We start from the raw sequence: 14,309 nt of genomic DNA, 5'->3' as shown, positions 1-14,309 counted from the left end.
GGGGGGGAAAATGTATTCTGTATAGAACGATAGTGATGCACCGAATTCCCCGGTTTTGTTCGTGGAAAAGTGAAAAGCTCTTGTGGCGAGGCGACCGGAGCGGACACAAATTGTGTGTAATGCGTGGATTACTGTACATCGTGGAACTTCATATATGGGAATTTTGAAGATATTTTTTTAGCTCTTAATTTGAGACTTGCAGTCTTTTTTTATTTGTAAGTTTTGTTATTTGTAGATTTGTACATTTTTCAAATTTCAATTCTTCAATTTGACAGTTTTTCAATTTTTCAATTCTTCAATTCTTCAATTTTTTAATTTTTCAATATTTCAATTCTTCAATTTGACAGTTTTTCAATTTTACGATCATTCAGTTTTTCAACTTTTCAATTTTTTAGTTTTTCAACTTTTCAATTTCTCAATGTTTCAATTTTTCAACCTTTCAATTTTTCAATTTTTCAATTTTTCAATTTTTCAATTTTTCAATTTTTCAATTTTTCAATTTTTCAATTTTTCAATTTTTCAATTTTTCAATTTTTCAATCTTTCAATCTTTCAATCTTTCAATCTTTTAATTTTTCAATCTTTCAATCTTTCAGTTTTTCAATCTTTCAATTTTTCAATCTTTCAATTTTTCAATTTTTCAACTTTTCAATTTCTCAATTTCTCAATTTTTCAGTTTTTCAATTCTTCAGTTTTTCAATCTTTCAATTTTTCAGTTTTTCAACTTTTCAATTTTTCAATTTTTCAATTTTTCAATTCTTCAATTATTTCAATTTTTCAATTTTTTTTATTTTTCTAATTCTTCAACTTTTTTAATCCTTCAATTTTTTCAATTCTTCAATTCTTCGACTTGTCAATATCTCAAGTTTCCAACTTATCAATCTGTTAATTTCTCAATGAGTAAATTTATCAATTTCTCCGCTTTATCGGTCTTTCAATTACTCAATTACCTACTACATCATCAAATTTCTAAATCTACAATTAAAAATCGCTGAGTTCTGAATTTTCCAAATTCAGATTCGCGACGAAAAATTTTCTCCGGCTTCCATGACGGAGTGTATGCTCCTGTGTCGATCGAGACCGACAATCTGTTTAATCGAATGATTATGTTAACGCACCGTGCGTCGCCGAGCTTCGAACTTAAGCGTCTATTAACCTCTGCAAAATATTTGATCGACCGTGATGGCGTTTAAAGTGAGCGAAGTCACGTAGCTTGCTTTAACGCATTCATTAAATTTGCTCGGTATTAATATGTTAACCGATCAACCCGCTGTAGGTAGGCACATTTACTGCGCTAGAATACTCGCATTAATTCCCAAATTAATTTTAATACGTTTACGGTAAACTGTGCTTATCGCCTCTGCATACTTCGTTTTCATCTCTGCTTTCTATTTCAACGTAGACGAATTTCGACGTAGTTTTTCTACGCAAAAAGCAGTAAATTAGAAGATTGAAGACTGATTAAGAAATTCGTGGCTATAAAAAGAAAGCTTAGGTTGCACCCGAGTGCACGTACGATGTCCCTGCAGTGCTTACGTATTGCGCAAGCAGCACATGATACGTGGAAGTACGTAACTTGCAAATCGAAGGTAAGTTCTCGCGAAGAAGAAACGTCGTTGTTGCAATGCATATTTCATGCTTCGATTCTGCTGTTCCGTGGTGGAAAATCGACGCGGATAAAAGTTCGCGGCGTTATATCGTGTAGGGTATCAGTCGCTACGACAAAACACGAGTCGTGTTACGACATCGTCGACGACGTACAAAACAAAATTAATCGTAACGAGAAACTTTCATGAACAATGTTATTAATGAAATTTTGTGTACCATTAATAACAAAATGTTCTATTCTTTTACAACACAGTTTTTGTAGTCATTTTTGATACACTTGATTAACATATTTGATAGTTTTATTGTATGAGTATCTTTTTAGAATGTACTATGATATATGTAAATATATTTTAATATGTAAGTGTTGTACATAGACAAACGAGCGTTTCAAATGAGCGTTAGTCTAACTGTAATATGAGTTACGTGCATAAACGCCGGTTCTATGCAATTTTAATGACACAATTACGGAACGAAAATGAGAATCGCTAGGGCAAAGAGCCGTTTTCTCTTTTCCTGTCCATGCAAACGGTAATAAAGTAACAAATTTAGGTAACGTCACGCAGGACAGTAGAACGGTTGCGTTTGGTGTAATTGATAACTTGTGATTGATAATTTGGTGTGATTGATAACTGCTCGATAAGAATATTAAAATCTTCAAATCTCAGATCAGTGGAAATATCAAATTTCTCTAAATTCCAAATTCTCCAAATTCCAAGTTTCCCAAATTCCAAATTTCTCAAATTCCAAATCCCCCAAATTTCAAGTTTTCCAAATTCCAAATCCTCCAAATTTCTACTCTCCCAAATTCCAAATTCCCCAGATTCCAAATTTTCCAAATTCCAAATCCCCCAAATTTCAAGTTTTCCAAATTCCAAATCCTCCAAATTTCTACTCTCCCAAATTCCAAATTCCCCAGATTCCAAATTTTCCAAATTCCAAATCCCCTAAATTTCCACTCCCCCAAATTCCAAACCCCCCAAATTTCCACTCTCCCAAATTCCAAATTTCCCAAATTCCAAATCCCCCAAATTTCCACTCCCCCAAATTCCAAATCCCCCAAATTTCCACTCCCCCAAATTTCCACTTTCCCAAATTCCAAATTTTCCAAATTCCAAATCCCCCAAATTTCCACTCCCCCAAATTCCAAATCCCCCAAATTTCCACTCCCCCAAATTCCAAATTCCCCAAATCCCAAATCCCCCAAATCCCAAATCCCCCAAATCCCAAATCCCCCAAATCCCAAGTCCCCCAAATCCCAAATCTCCCAAATTCCAAATCCCCCAAATTTCCACTCCCCCAAATTCCAAATTCCCCAAATCCCAAATCCTCCGAATTCTAAATCCCCCAAATTCCAAATCCCCCAAATCCCAAATCCCCCAAATCCCAAATCCCAAATCCCCCAAATCCCAAATCCCCCAAATCCCAAATCCCCCAAATCCCCCAAATCCCCCAAATTCCCCAATTTCAAAATGAAATGACTAAATCACAAAGTCATGTATAGCACGAATAGTGCTATAAACTTTATACGATTTGAAACGTATTCCTTGATGTGACTTCGCGTTATTGCCACACTATACACCGCAACCACATTTCACGCTTTCACGGTGTCATACTGATGTTAATAAATATAAAATGACCGTGTCGATTGTAACCTCGGCACGGCACGTTATCTTTTCGTAGGAAGGTTGCGGTAATGGTTCTTTGCAATGCGTCAAATACAGTTATCTCCGGTTATATGGTACCACTATCAGGACCAGAGAGTGCCATATATCTGGACAGACTGTCAAGTGTGATTAAAGTTACAAACTTGACAAAAATTCGATAAATTTGACTGAAGAGGTGAAAACAAATTTGATTAAAATTTGACTAGGAAATTCGATAGAGAATTTTAGAAAAATTATTTGCTAAAAGCTTAACAAAGAAATTGGACGAAAAGTTTGATTCAGGTTTAATAAAAATTTGACAACGGCTTTGATAAAAAATTTCCAATAAAGTTTGATCAAAGTTTTCTTTAAAAGTGTCGTATTTAAAACTAAATATTAATATCATTACAAAAGTATGTGCACATGGAAAGATTAAATAATCTTCCAAATTTTCCTTCTTCGACCATAATTACCGAACCTAGCCTATCCTTCGTATAATGTACTTGCGTCAATGAATATTTTGTTCGAGAATAATTATATTTTCAGAAAAGCTCCGTCATTGTTTATTAAAAAGAACAGCACAAAGATATATGGATGAAAAATGATGAGGCAGAAAAATAGAATACGTGTGCGTTCGACAGTCAACGAGTTACTGCACAACCAGGATGAAAATAAAGTGAAAGGAGAAGTCCTTCGTTTCGCGGAATACGTGTTTCCAACTTTTCATTTAAAACCCTCGATCAATGTTCAAGTTTTATTGCAAACCCCAGTCATTTTTATTCCTCATTATCCTGCATATATTTTGCAAATTGGAATTCAAGTAATTTTCTACATTGTTTTGTATTAAACATTAATCTTTGCCTACTATTAATGTCTACTAACATAATAGTGTAATCAAAACAAATAATGTAATAAAACATCCTCCACAAAGCAAGATACTTTAACAGAAGACAGATCAAATGATCAGACTGTCAAATGTATTTGATTTCATCATGCAACCATAAAGAACAAGACATTTGTTTTTCCCTGAAACCTCTGTTTTCTGTAATTTATGTGTAGTTACATCAGCGGAGTCTGAATGGATGATTGGATCTTGGAAGTTGTCGGGAAACGGATACTGAAGCTCCTGGTACTTGTATAATGAGGAATGCATGATTGGGTAATAGCAATAAAGATTAGCTGAATGGGAAAGATACGTGAGACTGATAGGTGATGAAAGACGTACCCCATATGAATGTATCCCTGGAACTCTGTGGATGTCGAATGGTTCAGGAGTGGTGGTTCAAGAGACATTTGGTTATATCTGGTCTTTATCTTTAATGTAATACTTGAGCTATAATACTATAGTTATTTAGCTTCAATAGCTTTAAATTTTTAATAGCTTGTTATAGTTCTTTGGGTTTAGCTTCATGATGGTGAGGTTAGATCAGGTGAAATATATTCGATTATTAAGGTTCAAATAGCAGCTTGTTTATGTGGTAGCTTGTTTAAGTGTTAGCATCGATCGCTCGAGTTTGTGAAGCATCAAATTGGAATGATGAACACGTGTCACTTAGTACTTTCAAAGATCAGAACAAACGAGATCAAGGTGTCAGCGGAGAAACAACGCTTAGTAATGCGATTAGATAGAAGGTTAAAAAGCAAGAAGATTTCCTTGACACGGGAACAACCATGAATGATAAGTTTGCACGGTATGTGAACGCAGGTTCGTGCAACGTGTGAGACAGAAATATGTGTGGAAATATGAAAACTTTGAATAAAATCGAATTCCTAATGTTTCTAATTCTGTATTTCACAAATGCCATATATTCCAAATTCCATATTCTCCAAATTCTAAATTTCCCAAATTCCATATTTCCCAAATTCCAAATTCCCCAAATTCCATATTCTCCAAATTCTAAATTTCCCAAATTCCATATTTCCCAAATTCCAAATTCCCCAAATTCCATATTCTCCAAATTCTAAATTTCCCAAATTACAAATTCCCCAAATTCCATATTCTCCAAATTCTAAATTTCCCAAATTCTAAATTTCCCAAATTCTAAATTCCCCAAATTCTAAATTTCCCAAATTCCAAATTCCCCAAATTCCATATTCTCCAAATTCTAAATTCTCCAAATTCCAAATGTCCCAAAATCCAACTTCCCCAAATTCCACCCTCCCCAAATTCTAATATCTCCAAATTCCACCCTCTTCAAATTCTAACGTTTCCAAATTCCACCCTCCCCAAATTCTAATATTTCCAAATTCCACCCTCTTCAAATTCTAAATTTCCCAAATTCCACCCTCCCCAAATTCTAATATCTCCAAATTCCACCCTCTTCAAATTCTAACGTTTCCAAATTCCACCCTCTCTAAATTCTAATATCTCCAAATTCCACCCTCCCCAAATTCTAATATCTCCAAATTCCACCCTCCCCAAATTCTAATATCTCCAAATTCCACCCTCTCCAAATTTTAATATTTCCAAATTCCATCCTCCCCAAATTCTAACACCTCCAAATTCCACCCTCTCCAAATTCAGTAGAATACTTTTCAGTAGATACTACCCTCTATAACCCTATAACTACTATAACCTCTATAACCTCTATAACCTTCATAACCTCTATAACCTCCATAACCTCTATAACCTCTATAACCTCTATAACCTCTATAACCTCTATGACCTCCATAACTACTACTTCTATAACCCTCTCCAAATTTTAATATTTCCAAATTCCATCCTCCCCAAATTCTAACACCTCCAAATTCCACCCTCTCCAAATTCAGTAGAATACTTTTCAGTAGATACTACCCTCTATAACCTCTATAACCTCTATAACCTCCATAACCTCTATGACCTCTACAACCACTATAACCTCCATAACTACTACTTCTATAACCCCCAAATTGCAACGTCCAAAGTTCTAACATCCCCAACTTCCACCAATCCAAAACATCAAAATCCCGAACAATGCCTATAAATTGAATCACTTCACCTTGTAATTACCACATTCCCCAACAAAGCCAGATTCGCTATCGACACACACGCGTACAGTTACGGACGTAAATTACTTTTCCATTTCGATACTAAACAGACCCTTAAAATGGAGGCAACGTCGCCACGGTCTCGATTAATTCCGGGCCGAGGGCACCGCCATTTCCAATCGAGTTATCGTTGATAGGATTATGGAATTACAAGGTTAAACCCGAGCGGCGAGTTCGATGACGATAAGGTTAATGGATCTAAGATCAGGAACGAAAGGAATGTGGTTTGCGAGAAACCAAACAAGAAAAATTATACGTTTCGAACAAATAACAAACCTTTTTTGTTCTTGGAATACATGGAAAGAGGAAATAAGTTAATGAAATAGTCGACGAAATATAGTAAACTGAAGTGGACGAGGAAATTTGTTTTTCTGTTCAAATATTTATGGTTCAGACAGAAAAGAAGTGGATGAATATTTATTTGTTAATATCGAGGAAATCGATGGGTTTGCAGAAGTCGAATAATTTAGTTATTAATTTATGAGTTATTTAGGACAGTTATTTTGTATATATGTAGTGGATCGGACAGTTCTTATGAACTATTAATCTTCTGGACGTTGTTACTCATGAACCTTTGGTAACTAGAGGCTTCCTGCTGGGCATCTCAAATGTTAATGAGCTTTATTTATAAATTGTAATGATGTTCTATGTGTGGGCATATGTATATGGTTTTTAATGTACAGCCGTAATTAAAAACATATTTAACTTTAAATATATCTACAATTATTATTAATTTTTTTACAAATATTTTCATTAAAAGAAACATTGAACAGTTCAGTAGTTAGTTACTTTATTTTATTTTTAACATACATCAATAATTAATAACGTGTTTGTCTTTAAATATATCTACAATTATTATTAATTTTTCCAGAAATATTTTCATTTAAAAGAAACATTGAACAGTTCAGTAGTTAGTTACTTTATTTTAGTAGTAGTTAGTGACAAGCGAAAATTTTAAATGAATATATTGTTAATTAGTTTAAAGTCATTCTTGTAAACTTTACAATGCCAATGCTTTGAATCTATGTTGTTAATTATTTTATAAATGTCTATACACAATTCAACTTGCATATAAAATATTTCATGGTAATAATAATTTTCTGAATTGCACACTTTATTATTTTAACAGTTAAACGTGACTGAAAAACTCGTGTCAATATTCGTTTATACGATTTCATTTGCGTCACTGCAGTTATGATAATGTTTCGACAATTACGTAAATGGTAAGTATGATTAATAGCTAATCGTTTCTAACAAAAGAGTTGAAAATGTATTCCTTTTTGCAACATAGTTGACTTTCAATCGTAATGTCTATAATTATAATTTCAAGTTTTAATAATTTTAGGACTTTCAAAAAATTTTTAAATAATTCAATGTTCATTTTATTCAATTTTTAAATAATTCATAGATTAATATAGTTCACCTAAATTATTATATTTTTCAACACAATATTAGCTACAAATGAAAGTGACAATAAACGAAGTGCAAACTAATCTAAAATTTCCAAACTAAAATTGATTAAGCGTTGTGAATTAGCATGCTAACCGTTCACGAAAATAGAGAGAAAGGCTGTAAATCCCCGTCTGATTTCGTTGTTTTTCAACCCGATTTGCGTCATTAATTTCAATCAATTTCGATTACGAGCTGTGCCTGAAAAATGTCACGGATTCTGTATTGAAATCCGATTCCGGGCGTGATCTTTGTCCGCATAACATCCGTAATTTATGACGGTGGGCGTATCGTCTGGTTTTCCCTGCTGGCCGAAATAAAATCGTACGATATCCATGGTTAAAATAGCGTTTGACTCACATAAAAAATCCAGTTTATTCCTGTGCGACGTAGCTTTCGTTTCAGTAAGGATATATACATTTAATATGCAAAATTGCCAATCTAGGTTTTGTAATTTTAGTAATTGTTCATTTGTAAATTTTTTTTCTTAGTGCATGGAATTCCTACTCTTCCAAGTCCCTACTTCTCCAAATTCCTAATTCTCCAAATTCCTAGACCCCCAAATTTCTACTCTCTCAAATTCCAAATCACCCAAATTCCAAATTCCCCAAGTGTCAAATTCCTCAAATTCCAAATTCCCTAAGTGTCAAATTTTCCAAATTCCAAACACCCCAAATTCCAAATTTCTCAAATTCCAAATTTCCCAAATTCCAAATCACCCAAATTCCAAATTCCCCAAATGCCAAATTCCTGAAATTCCAAATTCCCCAAGTGTTAAATTTTCCAAATTCCAAACTCTCCAAATTCCAAATTTCTCAAATTCCAAATTTCCCAAATTCCAAATCACCCGAATTCCTAATCTCCCAAGTCCCTATTCTCCCAAATTTTCATTCCCCCAACTTCCTAGTCCCCTAAATTCTCATTCTCCCAAATCCCTAGTGCCCCGAATTCCTAATCTACCAAATTCCCATTCTCTCGAATCCCTAGTACCCCGAATTCCTAATCCCCCAAATTCCCATTCTCCCGAATCCCTAGTCCCCCGAATTCCTAATCTACCAAGTCCCTACTCCCCCTAATTCCTATTCCCCCAATTTCCTAATCCGCCTAATTCTTATCTCTCCAACTTCCTAACCCCCCTAGACCACCAAATCTGTAGCGTCCCATATCAGTAAATCCCCAAACCCTACCGACCCGAAGTTCCTTAATTCTCAAATTCCCAAGATCCCAAATTCCCAAGTTCTCAAATTTTTCCTTAATCTTCCAAGTTCCATATCCCCAAAAGTGCATTAAAAAATAAAGCAAGAACCCTCTACACCCTCATCTATCCGCTAAAACAAGTTTAGTCCGTAATTTCAAAAACGACGATAGACTTTCAACGAAGAAACTCGTCGTTCAACTTTCCTGTTAATAAGTACGAATCGTTTGTTCGTTAAAACTATTGTGCAAATGTTTATAATGAGAGCTCGTTTGCAACTATAATTAGCAGGTGCTGCAACTTTTGATAACAGGATACGCAATATCGCTCGAGAAACTTTGATATTAGTTTGATAGCACAATTACAAATACTTGCATTTCAATTATAAACTATTTAATTAAGCGGACGTCGCCTCGTGATGTATTCTGTTAATAAATTTATGTTCTCTTAAAATGTAAATTATTAAAAAAATATATATAAAAATAAATCTTGTATGAAAGGTTAAGGGTGTTGAAAATTCAATTTTTTTTGTTTATTTGTCTTGTCGGTAGCAAGACATGTCTCATTATGAATTTCATTTTAATTAACCTAGATTTGTCTGAATGGTTGAAAATGTAGTGTAAACACGGTTTAATTAACGATTCCATCGATATCCAATAAGCACACTTTCATTTTATACGAATGACAAATTCCGGGGATATTGGTGATATTTTTGTGTAATCGTTGCGTTTGTTGTTGTCAAATTTATTTGAGGGTTTTGTGAAACATTTTACCATTTTGTGAATTTATTCTTTAATGAATGATTTATAGTGTGCACAGTTATAATGATTTATGAAAAATTTTTTATTCATCGCGTCAAAACAAAATTTGGCCACTTTGAGGTTAGGATAAATAAATGTTAGGTTAGAATGAATAAATGTTAGGTTAGGATGAATAAATGTTAGGTTAGAATAAATAAATGTTAGGTTAGGATGAATAAATGTTAGGTTAGAATAAATAAATGTTAGGTTAGAATGAATAAATGTTAGGTGAGAATGAATAAATGTTAGGTTAGAATGAATAAATGTTAGGTTAGAATGAATAAATGTTAGGTTAGGATGAATAAATGTTAGATTAGAATAAATAAATGTTAGGTGAGAATATGTGTATGTTAAATTAAAATAAATGTTAGGTTAGAATGAATGAATGTTAGGTTAGAATGAATAAATGTTAGGTGAGAATAAATATATGTTAGATTAGAATAAATGTCAGGTTAGTATGAATGAATGATAAGATAAAGTATACTCTTTATTCAATAAAAAATATTTAACATCTACTTTATAAGTTTGTTTAATTTACAATTTCTGATCAAACATTATCTACCGAAAGTTGATCCGTGAGATAACGAATTAGGTCGTCATACAAGTTTACCTAAATACGATTACGTAGAATTAATCATGTTTGCAGTTTCGAACTAACTATTTGATCTCTAATATTTACCATCAAATTGTAATTAAGTTTGTTTGATCTAAAAGTTCGTTTCTAAACAAACACCATTATCTACCGTGAATTTATCGGTGAACAAATTACCTCACTAAACAGATTTAATTAAATACAGTTATGTAGAATTAATTGTGTTTGTGGTTTCAATTTGCTCTCTAATATTTACCGGATAATCTATAATTAAATTTACTTCATGTGTGATAAAAAAATTAATTACTAGTCAAATGTTGTTTACTGAAAATTGAATGGGAAACAAATTAGCTCTACAAGTTTCACTAAATAATCTTGAATTATTTAACAGATAGACTAAATTTCACAAATTTCTAAATTTCCTTTAGAATTTCCAGTTCTAATTAAAAATTAGAATGAATATTTAAAAATGCATCAAATATGAAATTTTGCGCCATTTTTCTTGCAATTTCTGTTGCGATTTCTTTATTTCTCAACTATTTCTATAAAAATGATTTTGCAAGGCACCGTTTAAGAAGTGAATAGAACCGTCACTTCGTAATTGAGGAATCGATATCGAATGGATGTTGTATTTAAATAATGGCGGATCAGAGTTTCTGCTGCGGACGACAGGCGAATTTACATCGTTTTGCAAGCGATGTGTTTCGGTGAACGACGCGACGTCGACATTTTGCGGTAACATCGATCGTTCAGCACACATTCATGTTCCAGACGACTTCGCTACGAATAAAATATTTAATCGGACAGCCTATGCTACACACGAGCATGAGTTATAGATACGGACAATAACCTCGATCGATTCCTACCACGTTCTGCAGTTAATCTTTTAATTATTCATATATTTGACAACAGGCTGCGTTTCGACACGATGTGACCAACAAAAATATTTTGACGTGGACTGATGATTTTCTTAACTGAGGGTGTGAATTTAATAAAATTTTAGGTGGGGTGTGGTATTGTATAAGCAAGATTTTTGTGGACATATATTAGGTATCTTGGGCAAGGATCATAGCAATCGAGGTCTTCAGAAAATAATTCAATTATGTATCTTAACAATTTAATGTATTTTAAGAATTTTTGGTAACCCCTTGCTGTACAATTTATTTGTCAGAGGAGTCAAAACTAACTATTCATAGTTATAATATTAAAACAAGCAAAGAAAATTAAAATGTTAGGACGATCAATTGTCTACTTTGCTAGTCTTGCTGTTAATTTAGTAGTTCTTTATATTGTCCAAGGGGAGCAATTATTTTTAAGAGTTTAATTAGGTTATTTAAATTTGTTTTGCTACTTTTAGTGTCGTCCAAAGGTTGCAATAATTTTTGCCAGCTTAATTGGGTCATTTAAATTTGTTTTGGTACTTTTAATGTCCGGGGGGATGCAATAATTTTTACTGGCGTAATTAGGTCGTTTAAAATTGTTTTGGTATTTTTAATGTGCAGATGCAATAATTTTCAACATTATATGTATGATAGTTTTGTGTGTGTTGTGCAGATATCATTCATGGAAGATGTGAGATATTATTTCAAATTATATCGTCAAATTAAACATCGAAATTTGCAAATGATGAATTCATTAAAAATCCCCAAGTATCTAAATTTCTAAGTACTTAAATTCCTAAGTTCCTAAATCTTCAAATTATAAAATCTCCAAATGACAAAGTTGCTAAAAATCCTCCAAAACCCTCAAAAATCCCCCAGGATCTTCCAGAACCCTCCAAAATCCCCAAATCCTGAAGTATCTAAATTCTTAAATATCTAAATCCCTAGGTTCTTAAATCTTCAAATCATTAAATCTCCAAATGACAAGTTTCCTAAAACTGCCCTAAAATCTCCCAAAATCCCCCAAAATCCTCCAGAGTCCCCTAAAATCTCCCAAAGTCTTCCAAAATCCCCCAAAATCCTCCAAATCCCGAAATTCCTAAGTTTACAAACCACAAAATCTCCAAACTCCCAACTAGTGAAATTCTCAAACAACAAAATTAAACCCAAAAATTTCCAAACTTCCAATTTGCGAAATCCCCAAATATTCCCCTAACCCTACCTAACTCCCCAACTTCCAAAGTCCTTCCCTCAATTTTTCAATTGCACCATCAATTTTAACTTCCATTAACATATCCATTTTCGCTGCATTTTTAATCGCCCGTACCGTTGAATTTCAGTCCAACCCTCAGTAAATTATTGCAATCACGGCAATGATTAATCGCGGCTATCGCACCATGAAAGATTGAAGCTGGAAGGTTTATGATCTACAGTTGAATCGCATATAATTCTTCCCGTGTTCTCGCCTCGTATCATATATCATTGTCACGATTTCCAATTCAGCCCTTATACAATTAGAAAATAAATTTCCACCGACGCCATAGATCGAGAGAATGAAGCGCGTGAGAACAAAACGGGAAAGCTTTCTATTTTGCATACACCCGTTAAACGCGCGTGCATACTAGCGAAAATTTATGTGGAACGTTGCTTTTGGCGTATAGAAATTTCTCCGATGTATACCGACAAATTTATGTCGGTGTGAACGCGTGCGAATGTACGTAAAAATTTTCGACGTTCAATGCATGTGATTTATTCGATGTGGAACTTCTTTTTTAAATATCGATATTTGCATTGCTATGTATACAGTGGTGGAATGAAAATATCTGCGAGCGAGTTTTCGGGTTTATGAATGTTTATCATATTGGGGGATGCAGTGAAGGCTTCGAATGGAGTACTCTAAATATTTTGAGGGTTGTTGAGGGTGTTTGCGTATCGAGTATGCTGATGATTGCTGTCATATTTACTGTCAATCGTATTTGTTGATAGTAAATAATATATGCAGATACCTATAACAATTTTAAGTGTAAATAGTTATTATTGTAAATAATATTTGTATATGTCTATATATATAATAGTGTACAAATAAATAATAATATTTTATTAATATTGTCATGGCAGTGAATATTTCAGTGATTCATTTGATACTAATTGTAAGGTTTTGTAGAAATGACATAATTATGTAAAAATGTAGTTTGAATATTATTATCATTATTAACAAGCATTATTGTTATTTAAAATATAGGAAATTTTGTTTGGTATGGAAGGGAAAGAAGTAATGACAAAATGATTTTATAGTTTTGAAATTATTTATTGTATCAATTGTTTATTATATGTGAAGGTAAATATTGATATATATTTCCAAATTCTGAAATTATCAAATGACAAAATTTCTAAATTTCTAAATGATCAAATTTATTTTTAAAATTACTAGATCTTCAAATTCTTAGATCCTAAGTCCCTAGATCCTTAAATTCTAACATTCCTAAATCCCTAGATCCCAGAAACTATAAATCTTCAAGTTCCAAAACCTGCAGTTTCCAAAATCTCCAAATTCTCAAAATTCCTCAAATTATCAATTTTCCCAAATTCCAAATTCCTCAAGTGCCAAATTCCCCAAGTGTCAAATTTCCCAAATTCCAAACTCCCCAAATTCCAAATTTTCCAAATTCCAAATTTCCTAAATTCCAAATCACCCAAATTCCAAATTCCCCAAGTGCCAAATTCCCCAAATTCCAAATCCCCCAAGTGTCAAATTCCCCAAGGGCCAAATTCCCCAAGTTCCAAATTCCCCAAGTTCCAAATTCCCCAAGTTCCAAATTCCCCAAGTTCCAAATTCCCTAAGTTCCAAATTCCCCAAGTTCCAAATTCCCCAAGTTCCAAATTTCTCAAATTCCAAACTCCCTAAATTCCAAATTCTCCAAATTCCAAATTCCCTAAATTCTAAATCACCCAAATTCCAAATCACCCAAATTCCAAATCACCCAAATTCCAAATCACCCAAATTCCAAATCACCCAAATTCCAAATCCCCCAAATTCCCAAATTCCCTAAATCCTCCAAATTCCCTAAATTCCCTAAATTCCCCAAATATCCCAAATTCCTCAAATCCCTCAAAT

Source organism: Megachile rotundata, chromosome 6, assembly GCF_050947335.1.
Source record: "Megachile rotundata isolate GNS110a chromosome 6, iyMegRotu1, whole genome shotgun sequence".
NCBI lineage: Eukaryota > Metazoa > Arthropoda > Insecta > Hymenoptera > Megachilidae > Megachile > Megachile rotundata.
The sequence above is the reverse complement of the archived record's forward strand: the minus strand, read 5'-3'. Positions refer to the sequence as shown.